Here is a 25,000-nt window from a genome sequence, read left to right on the forward strand (position 1 = left end):
AATTGTCTGTTCTTCGTCTCTTAAAGTTTCTAAGACTGCAAATCGTTTTTACATTCAATTGCAAATGTTTCTCTGTCCTTATCTTCTAAAAGCTTTGTTGTATCAAACGTAGGTATTCTATCCTTCTTCCTGTTGGGTGCTTTCAGTTTTAATTTAGTGTGGCAATGAGGAGCTGTTGAACACTGTCAATATCGTCACCTCTGTAGGTACTTACATTTCTCAGAGTACTCCTGCTCTCTTTATTTATGGCAATGTGATCTATCAGATTTTTGTAATTGCCACATGGTGAAGTCCATGTATACTTGTGAATGTTCTTGTGTTGAAAAAGAGTACCTCCAATAACAAGATTGTTTGCTGAACAGAAACTTATGAAATGTGCTCCATTTTCATTTGCAATTTCGCTAAGACCCTCGACACCCAACACATTCTCTATCCCTTGATTATTTTTTCCAACCTTAGTATTGAAGTCGCCAATCACAATTTTCATATCTCTCTCAGGGATCTCATCTATTACCCTCTGCAGTTCTTCATAGTATTCATCTTCCCTTTCTTCGGGGAATCATTTGTTGGGGAATAGCATACTATAATATTCATATTTCACTGCTTTGATTTGAACTTCGCCAGTAACAATCTACTTTTACAGCTCTCCACTCGGTTAATGCCTTTTTTGCGCTTGGTGTCGTCATCATTCCTAACCCCCCCCCCCTCTCTCTTCCAACTCCATCTGATCTTCCTGAGTAGATATATATATTGCCCCTTATATCTTCTAATATTATGGTGTATTAAGATAAATTCTTTTGTGTAAGTTCGTGAGACACGTGTCGTTCTGCATATTCGCGTTGTATGGCTGATTTTGTTTTTTATTTTTATTTTTCTGTCGGGGAATGCTGAAATGTAATCTGAGTTGTAATATCACGACGTCACTCTATTTTTTTTTTTTTTTGTTCTGTTGATGGAATTTCTCCCTATTTTTCAGTTTGTATTAATAATTGCTTTAGTCTAAGAGTGAAATACATACATATTTCGCAAATTATTGTTTTCCTAAACCAGTATCCTTTATATTGATATGATGAACACTTAATTTTCAGTGAAGGGATGACTGTCCAGTAGTAGAATAGAAACTTTTCATCAAGATATTTGATTTATATCACAAGAAAAAGAGAAAGATATAGGGAGAGTGAAAAAGTCCATCAATGATGTCTCCCGAGTTTCCTCCTGATGATGATGGATACGGTGAATGAAGATGTGTGGCTTCCGCTTGTATGATAGATTGCTTTTCTTTGGAATGTTGATCGAGGTCAGATTGTAAAGGAGGAAAAAGTAGACCAGTCTATAAATTAAAAGGATTCTTCGTACTTACCATATTTAGGCTTTTCCTTTGCAGAAATTTTAAGTTTTTGTCATTTTGTTTTGGAGGTTGCTTGGCCTCTGCCAATGAATTGTTTTGTACATGGGGAGTTTGTATTGGAACAGTTGTCGCATTTTTCTGAAGAGAAAGTAGACATTTATACATGCATGAAAACAAATGAGATATTATAAAATTTAGCTTTATGCATTTAACAAGAAGTTAACTGACTCTGGAAATTAAAAAAAAAAAAATAAAAGGACAAGATTTTGATGGAAAGAAAAAAAGTATCACAATATCCTACTCCTGATTCATCAAATATGTGGTAGTTAGTATTGTTTTTTTTTTTTTTTATTATTAAAAACTAAGATAAGATTTTTTCCTTTCCTTGTAGAATGTTTAACCTTTGCTAAATTAATGCACCTTAATACCATTATATAGGTTTATTATTTTTTTATTATTTATATACGCTTATTTATCATAAAACATATTCTAAATGTGCCATATCCTCCCATTATAATGATACAAGTTTATCTTTTGTGTTTTATTTATATTTTTCACTATACTTTTATCTATAATTAATTGTATTATACTTTTACCAAAAATTAATATCAGAGTTAAAATCTTTTTAACTCTATATATACTGTTTTGGTGACGAAAGCTTTATGTTAACAATACCCTGCTTTTTAAGCGCCTTTTTCGTAAATAATTTAACAATTTCCTGTTTTTAAGTTTCGTTTCTCGCTATGTTTTTAACAATTTACTGTTCCTTAAGTTTCGTTTCTTGTAAATAATCGCTATCTTGTTTTACTCTACGTAACTTTTTTCACAAGAAGGGATAAAGGACTCCTCCATTAGGTGAGCAAAACATTCGTGTTGGCCAAGATGGATCAGGAGCTTGGAATTACCCAGGTGATTTTTGCCCCAAGTCTACGGAGAGAGAGAGAGAGAGAGAGAGAGAGAGAGAGAGAGAGAGAGAGAGTAGTGTAGTTTTTATTTGTTAATCTTGATATGTATGTTTAGGGTAGTTCACACTGTGTTGCATTCCTTCATTGGATTTTTATTGATTATCTTCTCCTTACGTCTATTTTTTCAATATACTACCTGTGAAAAACAGGTCTCTCTCTCTCTCTCTCTCTCTCTCTCTCTCTCTCTCTCTCTCTCTCTCTCTCTCTCTCTCTCTCTCTCTCTCAGAGGAGTTTATACATTTTTCTTTTATGTGAAGCTTTTGGTATTTGTCTAAACAGAAGATATTAATGTACCTTCATACATTTTAATGCCATATGAAAGTGCGTATTAAGGAGATCTCTCCTCTTTCTATTTAAAGATTTTAAGATAACATCTCTCTCTCTCTCTCACTCTCTCTCTCTCTCTCTCTCTCTCTCTCTCAAAAATCTATTTTGAATTTTTTTTAAATCTTTAGAATATATTTTAAACAGGAAATATTACCTTCCTGTGTTCAATGCTATATTTTATGTTCTAGTGATTGTTTCCCATCTAAAGATTCTATCTCTCTCTCTCTCTCTCTCTCTCTCTCTCTCTCTCTCTCTCTCCAGTGTTAGATCTAGATTTGTGTCGTCCTTACTCTCTATCCTTACTTGGAAAAAATACCGTGTTCATCATCATTTATTTATACGACCAGAGACCATAATGACCATGCACATGTGAACAGCGTTAATTATACATCCCAGTCTTTTAAAGCATGTCTGGGAAATTGGTCGTTAGGTGTAGGTGCTGGAAAGCAGGTCATGGAAAGACTTTCGGTGGTGCTGGAAGATGTGAAAGGAAAGAACGGCCCCATTATCATAGTCCCCCTCTGAGAGAGCTGCCCTGAATAAGGGCCTTCCCATTTTGTGTGATTACATCCCAGCCTGCTTCATTTGTTCCCGTTTAGGGTAGTGTCATTAGAGGAGAGAGAGAGAGAGAGAGAGAGAGAGAGAGAGGAGAGAGAGAGCAAAACCTATTTTGTTCTCATTTAAAGATGACGAATGTTTATGAATAAGAGTAGTCACTTGGTATGTGTATATTTATACCGGTATAAGTGTATTTATTGTTTTTATATATGTTATTGATTTCTTACTCTTAGAACCTGGTTCAGCTCCTCATGTAATTTTCGTATGTTATGATTGAAATTATTTTTCCTTCTTGCCAAGTTTTAGATTTACCTCGCTTCTCATTCCATGATTCTAATATTTATCCCCGCCCCCTTTGCAGTGATGGACATTTTTTTAATCATGTTTTTCTCGTTTTCATGGCGTTAGGCTAACTGGAAAGTTCAGATATGATCCTAACTTTATAGGATTTATTTTTTGTCTCTGTAACTGAAGGTATTATTCTTTTTATTTACGAATGTAATTTTGAATATTAAATGTCCAAACTATTCACATTTAGGAAGGTATAAAGTAATTCCTATCTTTTGTTTCATATATTTTAAACGGTTTGGCCAACTTTCGATTCCTACTGAGTTGGCATGAACAAGATCGATTGATATTGTTTTGCGAGAAAATTTAGTCGACTTCACATGATGATAATTCCTTTCGACTTTTTTCCTTACTATCACGTTAGAGGGTGACTTTTACATCCGATAGGGATGAGTAGAGGAAATTGATAAAGACAGACTGCTAACCTCTGGGATGTTATCATTATATTGGTTCTCTTCCATTTATTTTGAAGTAAAATAAAATCAGATTACATGTCTTCTCTTCTTTATTATATTATTATTATTATTATTATTATTATTATTATTATTATTATTATTTCCTTTTCCAGGTATGTTGAACAGCCTTCTCTGAGAGCAATGATCTTTCCGTGAGTATTGGTCTTTTATGTTAGAAGGAAATAATCAAATTCCATGTTTCCCCTTGTGTTTTTGATCGTGCGTGTCAGTTCGATGTACACCCAATTCTGAACTTGTCATTTTCATTTTAAATCTTCAAATGCAGCTGTATTGTTTTAGCATCAAAGGCTTTTCTCGTAGTTTAAAATGTGGCCGTGTAAACTTTGCTGTGAAATATGCTGTAAGGTTTAGAGGTTAGTTTTCGTGATGAATATAAAGCACGGAAGGATTAGATTGGATTTTTTAATTTGGGATGTATATAGACCGCCCTGGGGCACTTTGGGTCATTCAGCTCCTTGCAGTTTCACTGTGAAGTAAAGTTGGAAGAAGTTCCATGGCAAGGTATAAAAGAGGAAGGGGGAACAGAGGCCAAGTAGAAGGATTTATATAAAGCAAGTGCAGCTAGGAGCCAAAGGCCCAAGTGCCTACAGTGTACCGCGATGGGTGCATTGGCTTTGCTACCCTCCTACGGGATTGGGGGAGGGAGAGATTTCAGTTTCGTGTTGATGATCTGAAATTGGATAAAATAGTTGGATCTGCAAAAGCAAGCATTACATTAATGCTGAGTTTGAATACAATTGACTGAAAGTTGCGTTAAGCAGTAGTGTTTGGTCCAAGCAACTTGATGGGAGTCAGTTGAGTGAAGGAATCTTAGTAAGAGATATCATTCAAATACTTGAGAAATAAGATTCAATATTTCCATACAATATAAGATAAACTATCGATCGTTTCCGCTTGTTATTATTGCGGATCGTGCATGGAAAGAAGTTGGTCTTCAGCAAGGAAGTTATGATAAATTATTTAATACTTTGGAAATTTATTATTCTTTTTTTTCTAAATTGTTTTTTCTGTGTTAAAAAAAATGGTCTTGTTAGACTAGATATTCATTACATGAATGTAAAGAGAGTTCTGTATGAGAAAGTGATTGTACCAACCGTGATGTATGGATCAGAGTTGTGGGGAATGAAAGTGACGGAGAGACAGAAATTGAATGTGTTTGAGATGAAGTGTCTAAGGAGTATGGCTGGTGTATCTCGAGTAGGTAGGGTTAGGAACGAAGTGGTGAGGGTGAGGACAGGTGTAAGAAATGAGGTTAGCAGCCAGAGTGGATATGAATGTGTTGAAGTGGTTTGGCCATGTTGAGAGAATGGAAAATGGCTGTCTGTTAAAGAAGGTGATGAATGCAAGAGTCGATGGGAGAAGCACAAGAGGAAGGCCAAGGTTTGGGTGGATGGATGGAGTGAAGAAAGCTCTGGGTGATAGGAGGATAGATGTGAGAGAGGCAAGAGAGCGTGCTAGAAATAGGAATGAATGGTGAGCGATTGTGACGCAGTTCCGGTAGGCCCTGCTGCTTCCTCCGGTGCCTTCGATGACCGCGGATGTAGTAGCAGTAGGGGAATCAGCGTTATGAAGCTTCATCTGTGGTGGATAACGGGGGAGGGTGGGCTGTGGCACCCTAGCAGTACCAGCCGAACTCGGTTGAGTCCCTTGTCAGGTGGGGGTGGGGGGGGGGGGGGGTGGGGGGGCGTAGAGAGGAGAGGTCCCCCCCCTTTTTTTTTTTCTTTTGTTTGATGTCGGCTACCCCCCAAAACTGGGGGAAGTGCCTTGGTATATGTATGTATGTACTAGTGGACATTCTTAAAGCTTTTTTAGGGAATCCTGCAGTCTGAATTCCTTTACCATTTGGCTAGGGAAATTTTGATTTTGATTTGAGTGCTTCAGACCTTTCGCTATAATGAGAACATTTAGAGAATATAAATGACTTCTTAGAATGATTATTATTACCTCCGCCAACGAAGTTGGAAGGAGGTTATGTTTTCGACCCTGTTTGTTTGTGTGTGCGTGTGTGTGTGTTTGTGAACAGCTTTGTGGCTTCAATTTTATTCGTAATGAAACTTGCATGAATTAACTGCTATGTAAAAATCTGGAAAGGATTAAACCTTGAAAAGTCAAGGTCCTGGTCAAGCAAAATGTCCAATTCACGTAATCAGCCATAAGTTTGGATATCGTTGTCATAGAGACTTCAAACTTGGTTCATATTTGAGTGTATGATAATCCACGTCAATTATTACATATTAAGGTTAAAGGTTAAGGTGAAGGTCGAGCAGAAGGTTGAGAAATTACTGTTTTGTGTTTTAAGGATTTCGATTGTGTAATGGAATTTTAATGTCTTGATATTTGAACTTACTCGGGTCAGTGAAATTAGTTATTCATAGCTTGAAATATGAATTATTTACATATTTACGAATATTTAATGAAAAAAAATCCAATATAGTTACATCAGTGTTATATGGGGGATAGCCACAATAAAATTTACTCTCTCTCTCTCTCTCTCTCTCTCTCTCTCTCTCTCTCTCTCTCTCTCTCTCTCTCTCTCTCTCTCTCTCTCTCTCTCTCTTCATTTTTAGAGTTTTCTCCGTATTAATGAGAACTCTTGATCGATCCTCTGCCTGTAAAGCACACTTTTCTCCCTTAATGAGACCAAGTCCTTATGACGTCTTTTCTTATTTGGAAATCTAATTTAAACACACACCTTATGAGAGAATGGTTCCTGAAGGAGTATACGTAATTAATTCAAGAGCCAACAGGAAGTAAACAACCTAGTTCCTACTTAGCACTTAGTGTATTTCTAACATACATATCATTGATGTGCTTTACCTGTGTCTGTACAGTGGATGTGATATGTATAGATATATACTGTAATGTAGTACTTTTTGTTTAATGGCCATTGAGCAAAGTATAGACTGTTTTTGGAACATGAAATTCTAGTAGAATTCATATTATTAACGACATTAGTTAATATCTGCGTTATTTAATATATTTTCGTGATGAAGGAAACGAATTAGTTAACATTCGCATTGTATAGTACAGGGTTTATTATAATTCTTAAATTTAGAATTAATTAATAATTCTTCATTGTTCAATAAGGGGATTTTCTTGTATGAATTGAGAATGAATTTACTTAATATGTTTGCATTGTTTAATAAAGTTTTTGTGATTGAAAAAAGAACTTAATATCTTAGCTTTGTTTTATATAGTGTTTACAAATGATTGAAAAGGGGAAGGTCTTACTGTTATGAAAACGATGTATAGCAGGCCATCCTTATGTCGTAAACATTAGCATTTATTTGAAAGAAAAGAATATCTTCACAGGAAAAGTTTAAATGAAAAGAAATTCTCACTCGTGGTCTCGCTTGTAAAAGAAAATAAACAAAAGCATTGCAGTATCAACTATTGATTCTGGACGGTTTCGCTGGTAAGAGAAAAATTAAAAATGAAAAAGAAAGAAAAAAATATTTACACGGTTGGCAATAGATTGCAATGACCAACTCGTGTAGATGGGCTGAAAAATAAAACAAGAAATGCCAGAAAGGTCTTTATCGGTTACTAGGATTAATATCGGCCAGAACTGGCAATTTCACTGGATTCCTTTTATTGTTTGGGATTTGTCTTATGGTTGTAGTTTCAAGGTTGATTCGGGTTTCATTTCATTCTGCTCTTATTGCTGTGGAGTCCAGTGTGCGTGTGTGCTTTGCAGCACTAAAAGAATTCCTGTTTTTCAAAAGACTTGTCTTTAGACATGCACGTCCGCAGTTGGGAGGATGTTAACATATTGGTATGTTTGTTCTGTTTTTATTTATTTGTTTTTCTACTGTATCTCGTCTTTATTGGTGCAAATTGACGGCTGAAAGGTGATGGTTTACTAAAACGTAATTTCCCTATTCTTGTGCTATGCTTTAGAGATGGTTTTTACAGGTTTATTGGGTTTTGTGTTCTTGGTTTAACGTGATGAAATTTTCATTAGATGTTTATTTTTCCTCTTTTGTTTCCTTTACCACGAATGAACTTTTGTTCTATTACAGTTTTCTAGTAAAATTTCAGTTCTTTCTTTGGATTTTTTTTTTTCTCATGATATACCGTAGGCTACTGGTTGTTTGGTTTTTCTTATGTTTTACGTATGTTCAACTGAAATCTCAAGTATCATATAGATATTACTGGTGTTATCGCCAACAATAACATTTGAAAATCTTATGTGTTTTACAAATGCTGTTGGTGTTACCGTATATCCAACAATAATTTTTTTAGTGTAATTTTTGTTAGTCAAAAGTTTCCAAACATCTTCCCATTGAAACTCTTCTTGAGTTTTATCTACCACCCTCAGAGAGTTGTTACATATGATAAATATTTGAAAAGCTATTGACAAAAATTCTATTTTTTTTTATTTCACGACTATATTCTTAAATCTATTATCGTATATTTACAGTTGAGAATAGGAAATGCAATTCAGTATTGATGTTTCTAGGTCCAGTATCATCTGTTGATAGAAGATTTATCAGAGTTCGACCTGTTATAGACCTTTAGTGAGCAAAATTGCTTTATGTATTGGTTTTAGTGATTGGGTGGGTGCGATGGCTATGTACCATTTTTTCCAATGTTTTAGTTCCTTGAAATTTTATAATTCAGAAGTTTCGGCAATAATTATCGTTTTTGGAGAAGATTCTAACACGTTGCATAAACTTTCTCTTTATGGATCTATTTATCTACATATCAATCTATGGACTGTGTGTGTGTGTATATATATATATATATATATATATTTAATATATACATAAACACACACTCACATATATATGTATATATATCTGTGTATATATATATATATATATATATATTATATATATGTATATATGTGTGTGTGCGTGTATGTGTGTGCGCATATAAAGCTCTTCCTTTGATACTGTTCTCTTGGTCATGGCCACCTTGAATATATTTACCTTAGTATTTATACAGAATGTTCCCTTACTCTTCTCTCTCTCTCTCTCTCTCTCTCTCTCTCTCTCTCTCTCCCCTCTCTCTCTCTCCCCCGAAGGGGGTCTTGATAATAAAAACGTATGGCCCGGGTGAAAAACCTTTTCCTTGTTTCCTAAGATATGAAGAGATTTCTCCTCACCTAGGAAACCACTTCAGTAACTTTATTTCATTTATTTTTCCATTCTTTGCTTTTAACAGAATTTTCATTCCTTCTTCATATGCTGGGGATGTGACTTAGAATTTTCCTTCATCAGGTCATTCGATTTACCTGACGAAGATTAACTGTTTCCTGTCATATACGAAAGTCTTCTTGATTTTCATTTACTTTTTCACTACTTGGGAAATTGAAATGTCATTTTGTCGCACAGTTTTTTGTGTGGCAAATGTGTTTTACCTTGACAGAAATATTTTATATTCAATGTATACTATACTTAATTATATGCATTACTTATGACGTTGGATGGAATAGGATGATTGAGATATGTGCCAGAAGTCTTGAAGGTTTGAAGTTCCCCCCTGAATGGTAGAGGCAAAGGATAGGACCAGGGAAGGCCAGGCATTGGCTGCTGATGGCTCAGCAGGTTGACCTATAGGCTCCCCCCTCCCACCATAGCCCTCAAGGAGGATGAGGTTGCAGCCTCTACTAGAACCTATCGAGCTTCAGCTGTTCCCGAAATCCCGTCCAACAGACTGTCAGGCAAGATTGTTACCATTAGGCTAAAACAACCTTAGTCACATCTTTATTAGTGCTGTATATAAAATACACCTTTTCATTGTAATTCAGTTATATGAACATGACAAAGTTTATAGTAAATATTGTTTAGTTGTGAATGAATGTTGAATTATTAATGAATTTGTATTATATGTTTAGCTGTTCTAGAGAGAATTATACTAGATGTATTTGAAGACATAGTTGTAAGCGATATTGGTTGGTTATGGTACATCTTTAGCTTCAGTTTGTAATATAACGAAGCCAATTTCGTATCAACTGGGTTAGGCCCACATGAAATAAAATTCTTTTGCCCCTCAAATTGTATTTATTATTATTATTATTATTATTATTATTATTATTATTATTATTATTATTATTATTATTATTATTATTATTATTATTATTATTATTATTACAAGCTAAGCTATAACCCTAACTTGAAAAGCAGGATGCTATAAGTCCAAGGCCCCAATGGGCATAAATAGCTCAGTGAGGAAAGGAAACAAGGAAATGAATAAACTATAAGAGAAGAATAAACAATCAAAATGAAATGTTTAAAGAACAGTAACAACATTAAATTAGATTCATCATATATAAACTATAAAAACATAAAAAAGGCAAGAGGATGAGAAATAAGATAGAACAGTGGGCCCGAGTATATCTTCAAGCAAGAGAACTCTAATCGAAGACAGTGGAAGGTCATGGTACAGAGGCTATGACATTGCCCAAGACTAAAGAACAATGGTTTGATTTTGGAGTGTCCTCCCAGAAAAGCTGCTTACCATAGCTAAAGTCTCTCTTCTATCCTTACTAAGAGGAAATTAGCCACTGAACAATTACTATGCAGTAGTTAACCCCTTAAGAGAAGAATGGTTTTGTAATCTCAGTGTTATCAGGTGTATGAGGACAGAGGAGAATATGTAAAGAATAGGCCAGACTTTTCGGTGTATGTGTAGGCAACGACAAAATGGACCGTAACCAGAGTGAGATTCAATGTAGTACTGTCTGGCCAGTCAAAGGTCCAAATAACTCTGTAGCGGTAGTATCTCAGCGCGGGGGGGGGGGGGGGGGGTACCCTGGCCAACATACCTATAAAAGGAATATTTCATGCGTGTAATATATATTGAATGAAGAAACTATTCCTCACACCAAAAGAATTTTTTTTTATCTTCTTTTCCCTGAAGATCTATAAGAGCCACCAGTGGCGTGGATGTAGTTAATGATGATTGGCTGTGGAAGGTAATGGGCATTTAGAGTCCTATTGGCTAAGGAGGCGGTCAGAGCTTTCCCCCAATCCCCTTCTCCCGATTAATTTGAAGGATTGCATTCTTCCAGAGAAGGCGGCGAACCCCTCGCTGATTGGATGGAGAGCTTTCGTACTCAATCGACTCGATGCATGTAGGTGATTGGTCGAGATCGATCCCTTTTCCAAGTTACGATTTTATCTTGCCAAGTAATAGCAGTGAAAACGATTTTATCTTGCCAAGTAATAGCAGTGAAAACGATTTTATCTTGCCAAGTAATAGCAGTGAATACGATTTTATCTTGCTAAGTAATAACAGTGAATACGATTTTATCTTGCTAAGTAATAACAGTGAATACGATTTTATCTTGCCAAGTAATAGCAGTGAATACGATTTTATCTTGCTAAGTAATAACAGTGAATACGATTTTATCTTGCCAAGTAATAACAGTGAATACGATTTTATCTTGCTAAGTAATAACAGTGAATACGATTTTATCTTGCCAAGTAATAGCAGTGAAAACGATTTTATCTTGCCAAGTAATAGCAGTGAATACGATTTTATCTTGCTAAGTAATAACAGTGAATACGATTTTATCTTGCTAAGTAATAACAGTGAATACGATTTTATCTTGCCAAGTAATAGCAGTGAATACGATTTTATCTTGCTAAGTAATAACAGTGAATACGATTTTATCTTGCTAAGTAATAACAGTGAATACGATTTTATCTTGCTAAGTAATAACAGTGAATACGATTTTATCTTGCCAAGTAATAGCAGTGAATACGATTTTATCTTGCCAAGTAATAGCAGTGAATACGATTTTATCTTGCCAAGTAATAGCAGTGAATACGATTTTATCTTGCTAAGTAATAACAGTGAATACGATTTTATCTTGCTAAGTAATAACAGTGAATACGATTTTATCTTGCTAAGTAATAACAGTGAATACGATTTTATCTTGCCAAGTAATAGCAGTGAATACGATTTTATCTTGCCAAGTAATAGCAGTGAATACGATTTTATCTTGCCAAGTAATAGCAGTGAATACGATTTTATCTTGCCAAGTAATAGCAGTGAATACGATTTTATCTTGCCAAGTAATAGCAGTGAATACGATTTTATCTTGCCAAGTAATAGCAGTGAATACGATTTTATCTTGCCAAGTAATAGCAGTGAATACGATTTTATCTTGCCAAGTAATAGCAGTGAATACGATTTTATCTTGCCAAGTAATAGCAGTGAATACGATTTTATCTTGCTAAGTAATAACAGTGAATACGATTTTATCTTGCCAAGTAATAACAGTGAATACGATTTTATCTTGCCAAGTAATAGCAGTGAATACGATTTTATCTTGCCAAGTAATAGCAGTGAATACGATTTTATCTTGCCAAGTAATAGCAGTGAATACGATTTTATCTTGCTAAGTAATAACAGTGAATACGATTTTATCTTGCCAAGTAATAGCAGTGAATACGATTTTATCTTGCCAAGTAATAGCAGTGAATACGATTTTATCTTGCTAAGTAATAACAGTGAATACGATTTTATCTTGCTAAGTAATAACAGTGAATACGATTTTATCTTGCCAAGTAATAGCAGTGAATACGATTTTATCTTGCCAAGTAATAGCAGTGAATACGATTTTATCTTGCTAAGTAATAACAGTGAATACGATTTTATCTTGCCAAGTAATAACAGTGAATACGATTTTATCTTGCCAAGTAATAGCAGTGAATACGATTTTATCTTGCCAAGTAATAGCAGTGAATACGATTTTATCTTGCTAAGTAATAACAGTGAATACGATTTTATCTTGCTAAGTAATAGCAGTGAATACGATTTTATCTTGCTAAGTAATAACAGTGAATACGATTTTATCTTGCTAAGTAATAACAGTGAATACGATTTTATCTTGCCAAGTAATAGCAGTGAATACGATTTTATCTTGCCAAGTAATAGCAGTGAATACGATTTTATCTTGCCAAGTAATAGCAGTGAATACGATTTTATCTTGCCAAGTAATAGCAGTGAATACGATTTTATCTTGCCAAGTAATAGCAGTGAATACGATTTTATCTTGCCAAGTAATAGCAGTGAATACGATTTTATCTTGCCAAGTAATAGCAGTGAATACGATTTTATCTTGCTAAGTAATAACAGTGAATACGATTTTATCTTGCTAAGTAATAACAGTGAATACGATTTTATCTTGCTAAGTAATAACAGTGAATACGATTTTATCTTGCCAAGTAATAGCAGTGAATACGATTTTATCTTGCCAAGTAATAGCAGTGAATACGATTTTATCTTGCTAAGTAATAACAGTGAATACGATTTTATCTTGCTAAGTAATAACAGTGAATACGATTTTATCTTGCTAAGTAATAACAGTGAATACGATTTTATCTTGCTAAGTAATAACAGTGAATACGATTTTATCTTGCCAAGTAATAGCAGTGAATACGATTTTATCTTGCTAAGTAATAACAGTGAATACGATTTTATCTTGCTAAGTAATAACAGTGAATACGATTTTATCTTGCCAAGTAATAGCAGTGAAAACGATTTTATCTTGCCAAGTAATAGCAGTGAATACGATTTTATCTTGCTAAGTAATAACAGTGAATACGATTTTATCTTGCTAAGTAATAACAGTGAATACGATTTTATCTTGCCAAGTAATAGCAGTGAATACGATTTTATCTTGCTAAGTAATAACAGTGAATACGATTTTATCTTGCTAAGTAATAGCAGTGAATATTTATTGTAGTTTCACATCCTTGCTGTGAGAAAATGAAGAAAAATTTATGTGACAAAGTATCCTATTAATGTGATATAGTATGCAGTTAAAAGAGACACTTGGTGAGTTGGGATTAATCTTAAGAATATTGACTTTTAAGTCTTAAAATCTAAAATATTTGGGATGGGATGGGAGGACTTTTGTGTTCTATCTAGCTGAGGGTTGATGATGATTTGCCTTAAATATATTTCTAATTTCATGATATGCCGTTGCTAGTCTACTGCATGACAAAGGCATCAGACATGTCCTTCCACTCCCATCTGTTTATGGTCTTTCTAAGCCAGTCTATACCCACAAATTGTCTTCATGGCTCAATCTATTGTTTTCTTTTCCTTCCCCTGCTTCGTTTTAAGTCTCTAGGGATCCATTCTACATTCTTAATGTTCACCCATTATCTGTCACTTTCATTATATCTCCTGCCCATGTCCATTTATTTTTCTTACATGATATTAGAATATCATCTACTTTATTTTACTCTTGCATCCATGTTGCTCTTTTTCTCTCTCGGGGTTATTCCCATCATAAGTAACGGTTCACCATCTAATTAAATACTTTTCTTTTTAGATAAAGTGGAATTTTACGTTTCATAATCTCATTTTGTTAACCTGTCCTAATTCCCTTCTTATTCGAAATTTTCTCATCTTTATGTAGTTTCAAGATTGTTGAACTCCTAGTTTAGATATCTTCAAAGGTTCTAACATAAGATTCGTCTATTCCTTGTCTTTGAAGGGCTTTCATTACTGATGAAAGTTTTAACAGATTTAAAATCTTTCTCATAGTCTATAAATGCCGTACATACTGGTTTCTCATTCTCTTGATTTTTCCATCACTTGGTCACTTAATGGATATGGTCAGTTGGTGAATACCGCTTCTGAAGCCTACCTGTTCTTCTGGTTGATTAAGGCCTATTGTGGTCCTTATAAATATTCTATATATATATATATATATATATATATATATATATATATATATACATATATATATATGTATATATATACATATATATATACATATATATGTATATATACATATATATATACATATATATGTATATATACATATATATATATATATATATATATATATATGTATATATATATGTATATATATATATATACATATATATATATATATATATATATATACATACCTATATATATACATATATATATATAGATATGTATATATATATATATATATATATATATATATATATATATATATATATATATATATATATATATATATATAATATTACTGAGAGTGAACGTATCGAACTGTAATTTTTCAGGTATTTTGTGTCTCCATTTTATAGATTAATATAATGTTAAATTTTTCCCAAGCTGTAGGTATATACTGTAGAATTCTTGTAAACATTTTGTGTCAAGTTCAGCGAGTTTTATTACTATGAAACCTCCTCCATTTATTATTAAATTAATTGTTATATTACGCGACTCCAATGCAAGAATGTGGCAGTCACCGTTACATTACTTTGTTCTTTGGAGTCGGCCGTTTTTACAGCAAATGGCAGAATGTTGGAAAATGTGTATATAAATTTCCACTGGGGAGATTTTTTTTTCTTTTTAGGAAAGGGACCAAGCCTAGGTCTCGCAGGTAAGGCTAAGTTGAAGCCATTGAACCACTGGGACCTATAATTCTACCACACGTTTTTGGATTTTTTAAAAACGTATACCCACACATGCAGTACGTTCTTATGTGCGTAATGCTTATGTTTGCACCGTAGTATGCTAGGATTCCTCCGTGTTATATGTGTAGTGTTAAGTGCAGAGAGAATATCAAATAGGTGTGTAATCGTGTAATGTTTAGTGAAGATAGAATTTCCAGATACAAATTAATTTAGAACCCTGAAGCACAGCTTGACATTCCGGCTACAAAGAAGGGAAATTGAAAGCATGTGATAAGTTTTATAAAGGATTTGAATTTTCCATTTCTAATATTTTTAGTTTTGTATTCCATATTTACTTCTCAAGCTTTACGCGATTAGAATAGATATTTACAGGGTAGAAAATTTTCTTTCAAAATAGTAAAAGGAACTTATTACTAATACTTCGCATTTCTGGAAAATAGATTACTGTGATTTTAAATATTTTGTTGCAACTAGTACCTGAGCCATAGCTGTAACAGTGTAAAAGGTTGCTCGTATTATAAAAATTTTGAATGATTGGATTTCCACTTATTTTCAACCGGTTGATAGAATGTTAGACATATAGAATTATTGATAGATCCGAGAATAAGTAGGTGGAACTAAGTCGCGTTATTTTTCTTATAATACTTATCAGAAAATACAAATAAATTGGAATCCAAGCGATCTGTCACTAGATGTAAGGTCATATCTACAAATAGGCTTCTTTACAAACTGAAATATCAGAAAAGCAACGAAATACCTTTACCTTGTAAGAGAGAGAGAGAGAGAGAGAGAGAGAGAGAGAGAGAGAGAGGAGAGAGAGAGAGAGAGAGAGAGAGAGAGAGAGAAAGAGAGAGAGAGAGAGAGAGAGAGAGAGAGAGAGAGAGAGAGAGAGAGAGAGAGAGATATCAGTATTTCACTTCCTAGCCAGGCAACTTGAGAGTACCTTAATCCTCAGGGGGGGATTCGTGCCCACGACTCCAGTTTATTTCTTGGAGAAAACGGCCTTAGGGGAAAGGAAGAGAACATATTACGTAAGGAGGCTGTTGAACCGCGAGATGAACTATAGGGAGAGAGACTACAGTAAACAATGAGATTTGCCTCGAGGGTAATTTACCCTTTAGGGGTCTTGCTTCTAATTATATAGAGAGAGATGGAAGAAGGGTTATTTGGAACTTTTTCCATAAAATAATATACGTGAAAGCTATTTTCTGAGACGTGAATAGAAAAGAGAGATTAAAAGATATTGCAGAGTAATCTTACAATAGATTAATTTTTTTAAGTACATGTTTATGGGATACTGAACTGCTATTAAATTTTTATCAATATATTAGTTCCTTTCCTTTAGTAAGCTTTTTGTTTTATCAGTGCATTGATAAACTTTTCGTTTACACACACATATACATTATATATATATATATATATATATATATATATATATATATATATATATATATATACATATATATATACATGTGTGTGTGTTTTCATTGAAGGCGTCAATATGTTTCCTACAGGATTCTCCGTTTTTTTTTTCATCTTCTACAGAACAAACTATTACTATTATTTTTCTTTTTCATTTATAATGTTCATTACAGCACTGTTTCGACAAAACTATGTCATTATCAAGTGATTACTGATTAACATACCTTCACAATTCCTTTTATATATGAGGTTCAGCTAAAAGTATGATAAATTATTTTGGAACTATATTTTATCGTGAATGAAAAACGGAAAAATTTAAAAGTTTCAAATTTTTTTATATTGTTGAACAAATTTTGATAAAGGAAAACTAAGATTCTTTAAAATGAAAAATGTTTAGATCAGTTCTGAATTATATAAACTTTGTTTTAACGGCTTCTCAGAATTTAATTATTATTCTCACAAGCTTGCTTTCTTTCGACAAAGCTCACGATTCCACTATTTCAATGGGATTGGCGTTGGTTTTTCAGAACATCATCTGTCTGAAGCAGAGTAAATTGTGGAACTTACTCGCCCCCTTCGTCAATATTGATTGGGAATCTGTTTGAAGTCGGATTTGATTCCCTTTGGAGCGGTGCTTTTCCTTATGACAAATTGTGGTCTCTGCTCCAGCATTTTCTATGCAGTGAAGCAGTTTCTACACTCAAATCCAGATCGTTTCTCTTCTTTTAAATTGTATATATAATCTCTTGATAAAAACAAAGTATTGTAGAAAAAGTGATGTAGTCATCGAAAAAATTGAAAAAAATCATAATCATCGTTCTTTTTAACCAAAGGCTTACGCAGGAGAATCTGAAGAAACTATTAAAATACGAAGGACACCAAGGCAATTTCCTGCAATGCAAATATATCTGAGAGAGTATATATATATATATATATATATATATATATATATATATATATATATATATATATATATATATATATATATGTATATATATATATATATATATATATATATATATATGTGTGTGTGTGTGTGTGTGTGTGTGTGTGTGTGTGAGTGAGTGAGTGAGTGAATGAGTGAGTGAGTGTGTTCTGTTTATTAAATATTTTTGATAAGTTTTGAAAATTAGGTAAAATCACGTACCAACTATCTTACGAGTGTGTAATCTAATTTTAGATTCGGAGATCAAATGCTGAATACTAAAATACTAAATGTATTTGCATCCCTCTCTCTCTCTCTCTCTCTCTCTCTCTCTCTCTCTCTCTCTCTCTCTCTCTCTCTCTCTCTCTCTCTCTCTCTGCACATTTCGCATGTATGAAATAGGTGCTTAAGTCGTCGGCTGGTCTTTGCGGAAGATGGAAACCCTGGAAATTTAAGAGTATATTATTTTTTTTTTCTTGTGGAGCGTCTATAGGTTTCTCTCTTTTCCTAGCCAGAACTCTTTTTCCTTGTTTTAAATAGAAAATCAGTGAATTTGTATAATTTTCACTTTATTTTTAATTTAATGATAAATCTTGATTATATATTTTTCCTTTTCCATATGTAGTTGGAGTTAGCTCTGTAAAATTGTTATGACATTTTTATGAACAAAATTCCTTTTTATAAATAATTATGACAATTGATGATATCTATTGTTGTTATTATTATTATTTTTGTTGGTGGTGGTGTTGTTTTTACTGTTTCGAATATAATAATGAATATGGGAAGCCTTATGAAAGAAAGGTACATTTTTTTTGCTGATGTAAGAAAAAAGTATTAGGCTTTACTTATAAACCCACAAAGTCTCTCCTCCCAAGTAACATCCTTCGAAAAAAAAAATCCCGTAAGTCTTGTTATAAACAATTTCATATCGGAAAAATTACCATCAGTTCTTTCTTGCCGTCAGGAAGAAAGTCCCAGGTAATGGTGATTGGATGTTGTATCAAGAAACGTAAGTATTAGGCGTTTATAGAAAAAAAATAAATTCTTTTCATAGATCAATTAAGGTTTCCGCTTTTAACATATGCAACATGGGGAAAATGGAACCTTTTTATTACTAATGGTACTACTATTGTACAGTATCTATCTCGGATGATAAATTTTCTTGCATGGTATGAGCATGTTACTTCTGGTATTCTGGATAATTTTTAGCAGGCCATCTTGTGGTATCTGCATGACATTGTATTTCACACTCTCACACACACACATACATACATACATACATACATACATATATATATATGTATATATATATATATATATATATATATATATATATATATATATATGTGTGTGTGTGTGTGTGTGTGTGTGTGTGTGTGTTGATGAATAAAAACATTAATAAAATTTTTAAGAATAATTTTGAAATGAATGAATGATATTTAACAAGGCTACACAAAATTTCATGACCATTTTAAATGATTCCCGTTTTATTAGACGAATTTTGTTATTCCAATCTTGCAGCCAGATTAGAACAACATAAATATAATGTTCGAAAAAAACTAGTTGTTTATTTCTACATATGAATTATTGTAATTATACTATTAAATAGTAAAGAGCAAAAGAGATAGTGTATTGTAAGGATATAATAAAATGCAATAATATTTTCATTCTGTATTATAAACAAAAGCCATTCAGAATTCATGGAGAACAGACCGCAATGCATAAACTTAACGAACTGCTTGTAAACAATGTATTTAGACAATTATCTGTTTTAAACTAGCTATGTTGTGGTTTTTATGTTTTAGAATGATCTTTATTATTACTGTCGGAGGGGTAATTGTGAAACTGTTACTAACATTTTTTACCCAGAAGAGGTATGACAAATACTAAAGCGCTCGGTCAGAATTTCGGTTTTTAAACATGATCTTCAATAATTAGCAAGATTTATTATTAGTCTTGCTGATTAGGAAAGATAACGTATATGCTTTTCCAGCTAGAATTATACCCTAGTTTCCAATCATCATCATCATCATCATCATCATAATAATGATAATAATAATAGTAATAATAATAATATGGGTTTGTAATATATTTTTTGATTCACAGATCCAATCTTGAATACCAAGTATAGTTACACCCGATGAGCATTCTCTCTCTCTCTCTCTCTCTCTCTCTCTCTCTCTCTCTCTCTCTCTCTCTCTCTCTCTCTCTCTCTCTCTCTCTCTCTCTCTCTCTCTCTCTCTCAGCCCATTAATTAGACTTTAGTAAATAGAGCTATTGTTTAAATGTGACTAATCAATTTTCCTTTTTTGGGGGGTTTACGAAGTAGGTACTTAATTACTCGGGCCCTGTTTGTGGGAGATGGAAACCCGGATCTATAATAATTTAGGCGTTTTGTGTTGTGCAAAGTCTATTTGATTACTTGTTTTTTTCTGGACAGAACCCTTTACACTTTATTTAATAGCATATAAGTAAGTTTATATATTTTTCACTTTAGATTTTAAGCTTAATTAGTAAATCTTAAGAATGCCATTTTTTTCTTTTATCCACATTTAATATTATAATTTGTTGGAATTACTGCATTTCCGTGATCAAATAATTTGTTTTTTATAAGTAGTGATAAAGATAATGATAATGTTATTGGCTCTCATTATTATTGTTGTTATTTTATTTTTTATTTTTCTTGTTTCGAAGAAAATGAATACGAGCGAACACATGAAACGACGGTATATTTCTTCCTGTCCAAAAAATACAAAACTCGTTTATAAGAAAAAAGTTTATCGTAAGCTTTGCCTATAAACCCGTTAAGCCCTTCATCCTTAGTAGTATACTTCAGAAAAGTCCCGCAAGTTGTGGAATAAATAGTTTTTTATTGGAACATTATCACCAGTTCTTTCTTACCTCCGGAAAGAAAGCCTCAGGTAATGGTGATTGGATGGTGTAAGAAGCAAGAGAAGGTGAATGTTGTTATATGCAGAAGAAGGAGGCGTGTATGAAAAAACTGAGCTCTTTTCATAGATCATTAAAGGTTACGGTCCGTGTTTATGAAAGGGAGAGAGTAGAACTTTATTATTTTTTATTGTACGACTATGCTTACTATTATCGTCTGTATGATAGTGGAAGATATTGCTAGAGTTTTTTTGTTCATTAGATACAGTAGCATCCCTGTGCATATGATAGACTTCGAAGTATGTATGAAATTGAAATGCTTCTTTTAGTATTTTTGAGAAGTTCGGTAAAGGTCTTCCGTGATATGTGGACATTTTATTTTATTTTGGAAGACATGCTGCCATGTAAATTTAACATACATACATAAACACACACACACACACACATATATATATATATATATATATATATATATGTATGTATGTATGTATATATATACACACACATACATACATATATATATATATATATATATATATATATATATATATATATATATATATTCTTTTTCACCATTATCCTTACATTAAGTAGTTGGTTGCTCGATGTGCCCTCTCCAATGTCTTCTAGCAAATGCATCCTCTTCCACTAAACCTCTTCTCTCCAGTTCGTCCATCCTCTTATCTCGCCATCTAATTCTCTGATATCCACTTAATCTTCTCCCCCCTAACAGGTTCCTCCCAAGCCTTTCCCACTCCTTCCCCAACATTCTTCCTCAACACTTGCCCACACCATGACACTCTTATCACCTGAACAATCTTGACTATTCCTGCCATTTTTCTTATTTCATCATTATCCTTTAAATGTAATATCCCCATAATCCACCTTAGCATTCTCATCTCTGTTCTCTCAAGCTCTGTCTCCTTTTTTCGTCATAGAACCCACGTTTCCGATCCATACATCAACACTGGTCTTATTACTGTTCAATAGATCTTGACTTTTAGCTTGATCCCACACCACTCTCGCTACTTCCCCCAGGCTGCTTTTATCTTGTTCTCAACTTCAGCTTCGCATTCTCCCTCCTGAGTTATAGTAGATCCCAAGTATCTGAATTATACCTGTTCTATAACCTAGCTTCTACTTTCGTTCGTGTATAACTATCCTGTATATATACACATATATGTACTGTATATATATTGCTGCTTGTGTATATATGTATATATACTTTATATATGTATATATATATGTTTATATATATAATATATATATATATATATATATATATATATATATATATATATATATACACACTGTATACGTGTGTGTATGTATGCTTTACTGTTTTAGATTTAATGAAATGTTCCTACCAGTATTAACTTTTGCATCAGAAACTTGGAGCCTTAATAAAGCCTTAAAACATAAGCTAGTTACAACTCAAAGGGCTTATGGAAAGAATAATAATGGGAATAGAAAGGCCATAAATGCACACAAGTGGTAAGCCTTTGTTCTGCAGTGGATTAGTAACGGCTGATGATGATATATATATATATATATATATATATATATATATATATATATATATATATATATATATATATATATATATATATATACACACACAGTATAATCTCTTTGGGCGGTAGTCTTTTTCTTATGCAATTTTCATTAAATGTGACACTTGACTATACAAGGCAACAATTCATCCACCACACATGCTTAGATGAATGGTTTGCATAATATGTGTGCGGTAAGAAAGATTGATAGTATTACCAAGTGTCAGAATGGGTATCGTGGGTATACTGTTGTTTTTTAAAATGCCTGGGACTCGCAACTTCATCTCTCAAAACTTGCTGACGAAACTATAGGACTGAACAGAATTCCAACTTATGTAAGGAAATAACATACCCGAAGTAGTAGGTAATTTGATTACTTCCTGTAGTGAGGATATAATCTGTTCTAATTTACATTGTTTGCAAAACCAGGTGCTCAGTTTTTGACAATTTTTGTAAATTTTCTCCGAAGATGCAACCGTTGATATACTACCGCTAGAGAGTTATTGAGTCCTTTGACTGGCCAGAAAGTACTATATTGGATCCATCTCTTTGGTTACGGCTTATTTCATCTTTGCCTACACATACATAGAATAGACTGGCCTATTCTTTCCTCATACACTTGACAACACTGAAATTTTCAAACAATTCTTCTTCTCTGGAGAGGTTAACTACTGAAATTGTTCAGTGGCTACTTTCCTCTTGATAAGGGTAGATGAGACTTGAACTATGGTAAGAAGCTCTTCTAGGAGAAAGACACTCCAAAATTAAACTATTGTTCTCTAGTCTTGGGTAGTGCCATAGCTTTGTACCATGGTCTTATAGCGTCTTGGGTTAGAGTTTTCTTGCTTGAGGGTACACTCGGGCACAATATTATATCTTGTTTCTATTCCTCTTGATATTTTCAAGTTTTTATAGTTTATATATGAAATATTTATTTTAATGTTATTATTCCTTAACTTCTTGTAGTTTTCCCTTATTTCCTTTCCTCACTAGGCTATTTTCCCTGTTGGAGCCCTTGAGCTTATAGCATCCTGCTTTTCCAACGAGGGTTTTAGCTTAGCAAGTAATAATAATAATAATAATAATAATAATAATAATAATGATATCGGGTTTCTTTTGGGCGAGATCTTCCCAGACAGTTCCATCCTGTTCGTAATACTAGGCATGCGGTTAATTCTAAAAAGTCGGGTCTTCTTCATCATGAAGCTCAATACTGCACAGTTTTATTCCTGCTGTAACCATGTTGGGGAATGATCTTCCTAATCAGGTAGTTGAATCAGTAGAATTTCAAAAGTTCAAACTTGCAGCAAATGTTTTTATGTTGAACAGGTCGACATAAGTCGTTTTATAGTTTATATATTATGAAATATCTTTTAATGTTAATGTTTTGAAATATTTTATTTTAATTGTTCATCACTACTGATATCGTTTTATTTCATTATTTCCTTTCCTCACTGGGTTATTTTTTCCTGTTGAAACTCTGGGGCTTGTAGCATCTTGTTTTTCCAACAAGGGTTGTAACTTTGGTAGTAATAATAATAATAATATAAAATCATCCGATTTGGAGCTGTTCTTTTGTGTCACCCATGTTATTAGTCTGGAAGGTTTCGTTTTCTTTTTCTGTATAGTTTTGTCGACAGAAAACTGGTTACCTTTAACGGGGACTATTGTAGAAACATCCTAAGACATAATCATGTAGTGTCACCCACCCACTCAAACGCTAAGCTGTGCACCCCAGATAGACCCCAGAAGAGCTTTTGATATTTCAGTCTTATTTTAATTCCTCCAAAATTAGCTTTATCTATTGGTGGTATTTAGTGCAATTCAATAGATATTCCTCTTTACTCAAGACAGAGTGTCTTTGTTTTATGCAATGAAATAACGCATACACACGTGTGTATATATATATATATATATATATATATATATATATATATATATATATATATATATATATATGAAATTTATCAATCAAGAGAGGAGGCAGACTTTAGAATTGAATATTCAATCATTTCCATGTAATTGACTAGATAATGGAAATATCATCAGAGTATAAGAAACCACTATGTATGACGTTTATAGACCATAAAAAAAGATTGCTTTAATTCTGTCAAAGCCCTTCAAATTCAAGGAATGGAGGATTCTTATGTTAAAACACTTGAAGATATCTATGCGGGAAGTACAACAATCCTGAAACTACATAAAGATAGTGAGAAATGCAGATTGAGAAAGGAGTTAGACAAGGAGACCCAATTTCTCCTAAATTATTCATATCATGCCTAGAAGAAGTTTTAAAAGATATATATTTGTAAAATGTAGGAGTTAACTTTAATGGTGAATGACTTAATATTAGCAGATGACATCGTTGTGTTTAGTGAATCATGGGAGGAATTGCAAAAGATGATAGAATATTTGAATAGAGAAAGCAGAAATGTAGGACTGAAAATGAATATGAGTAAAAGTAAGACAACTCTCAGTGAAAATGCAAAGACAACAAATAAGAGTTTTGGACGAACCTCCAGAGATTGTTAATGAATATACATACTTAGGACAGATAATAAGTGTTTCCCCAGGACATGAGACCGAAAGTAAAAGAATATGCATTGAATGGAGAGCTTTTGCAAAGAAAATAAGATTATGAAGGTAAAATAACACATTTCTGAAAAGAAAAGTATTTAATTAGATGGTCCTTTCCAGAATGCATGAAATATCACGAGGTTGAACTCAAGGTAAATAGAAGAAAGACAGATGATGAGAACGGAATATGAATAGAAGATGAAATATCATTGGAAGGAGAAAGGATTATTG

The 25,000-nt window shown here is 33.1% G+C and overlaps 1 protein-coding gene across 1 annotated transcript in view; it reads left to right on the forward strand.

Moving 5' to 3' along the window:
• LOC137658521 (actin-binding LIM protein 2-like) overlaps positions 1-25,000 on the forward strand; it is a 499,957-nt gene that overhangs the window by 116,307 nt on the left and 358,650 nt on the right. The window lies entirely within an intron of this gene.

This window comes from Palaemon carinicauda, chromosome 19 (genome assembly GCF_036898095.1).
Source record: "Palaemon carinicauda isolate YSFRI2023 chromosome 19, ASM3689809v2, whole genome shotgun sequence".
Taxonomy (NCBI): Eukaryota; Metazoa; Arthropoda; class Malacostraca; order Decapoda; family Palaemonidae; genus Palaemon; species Palaemon carinicauda.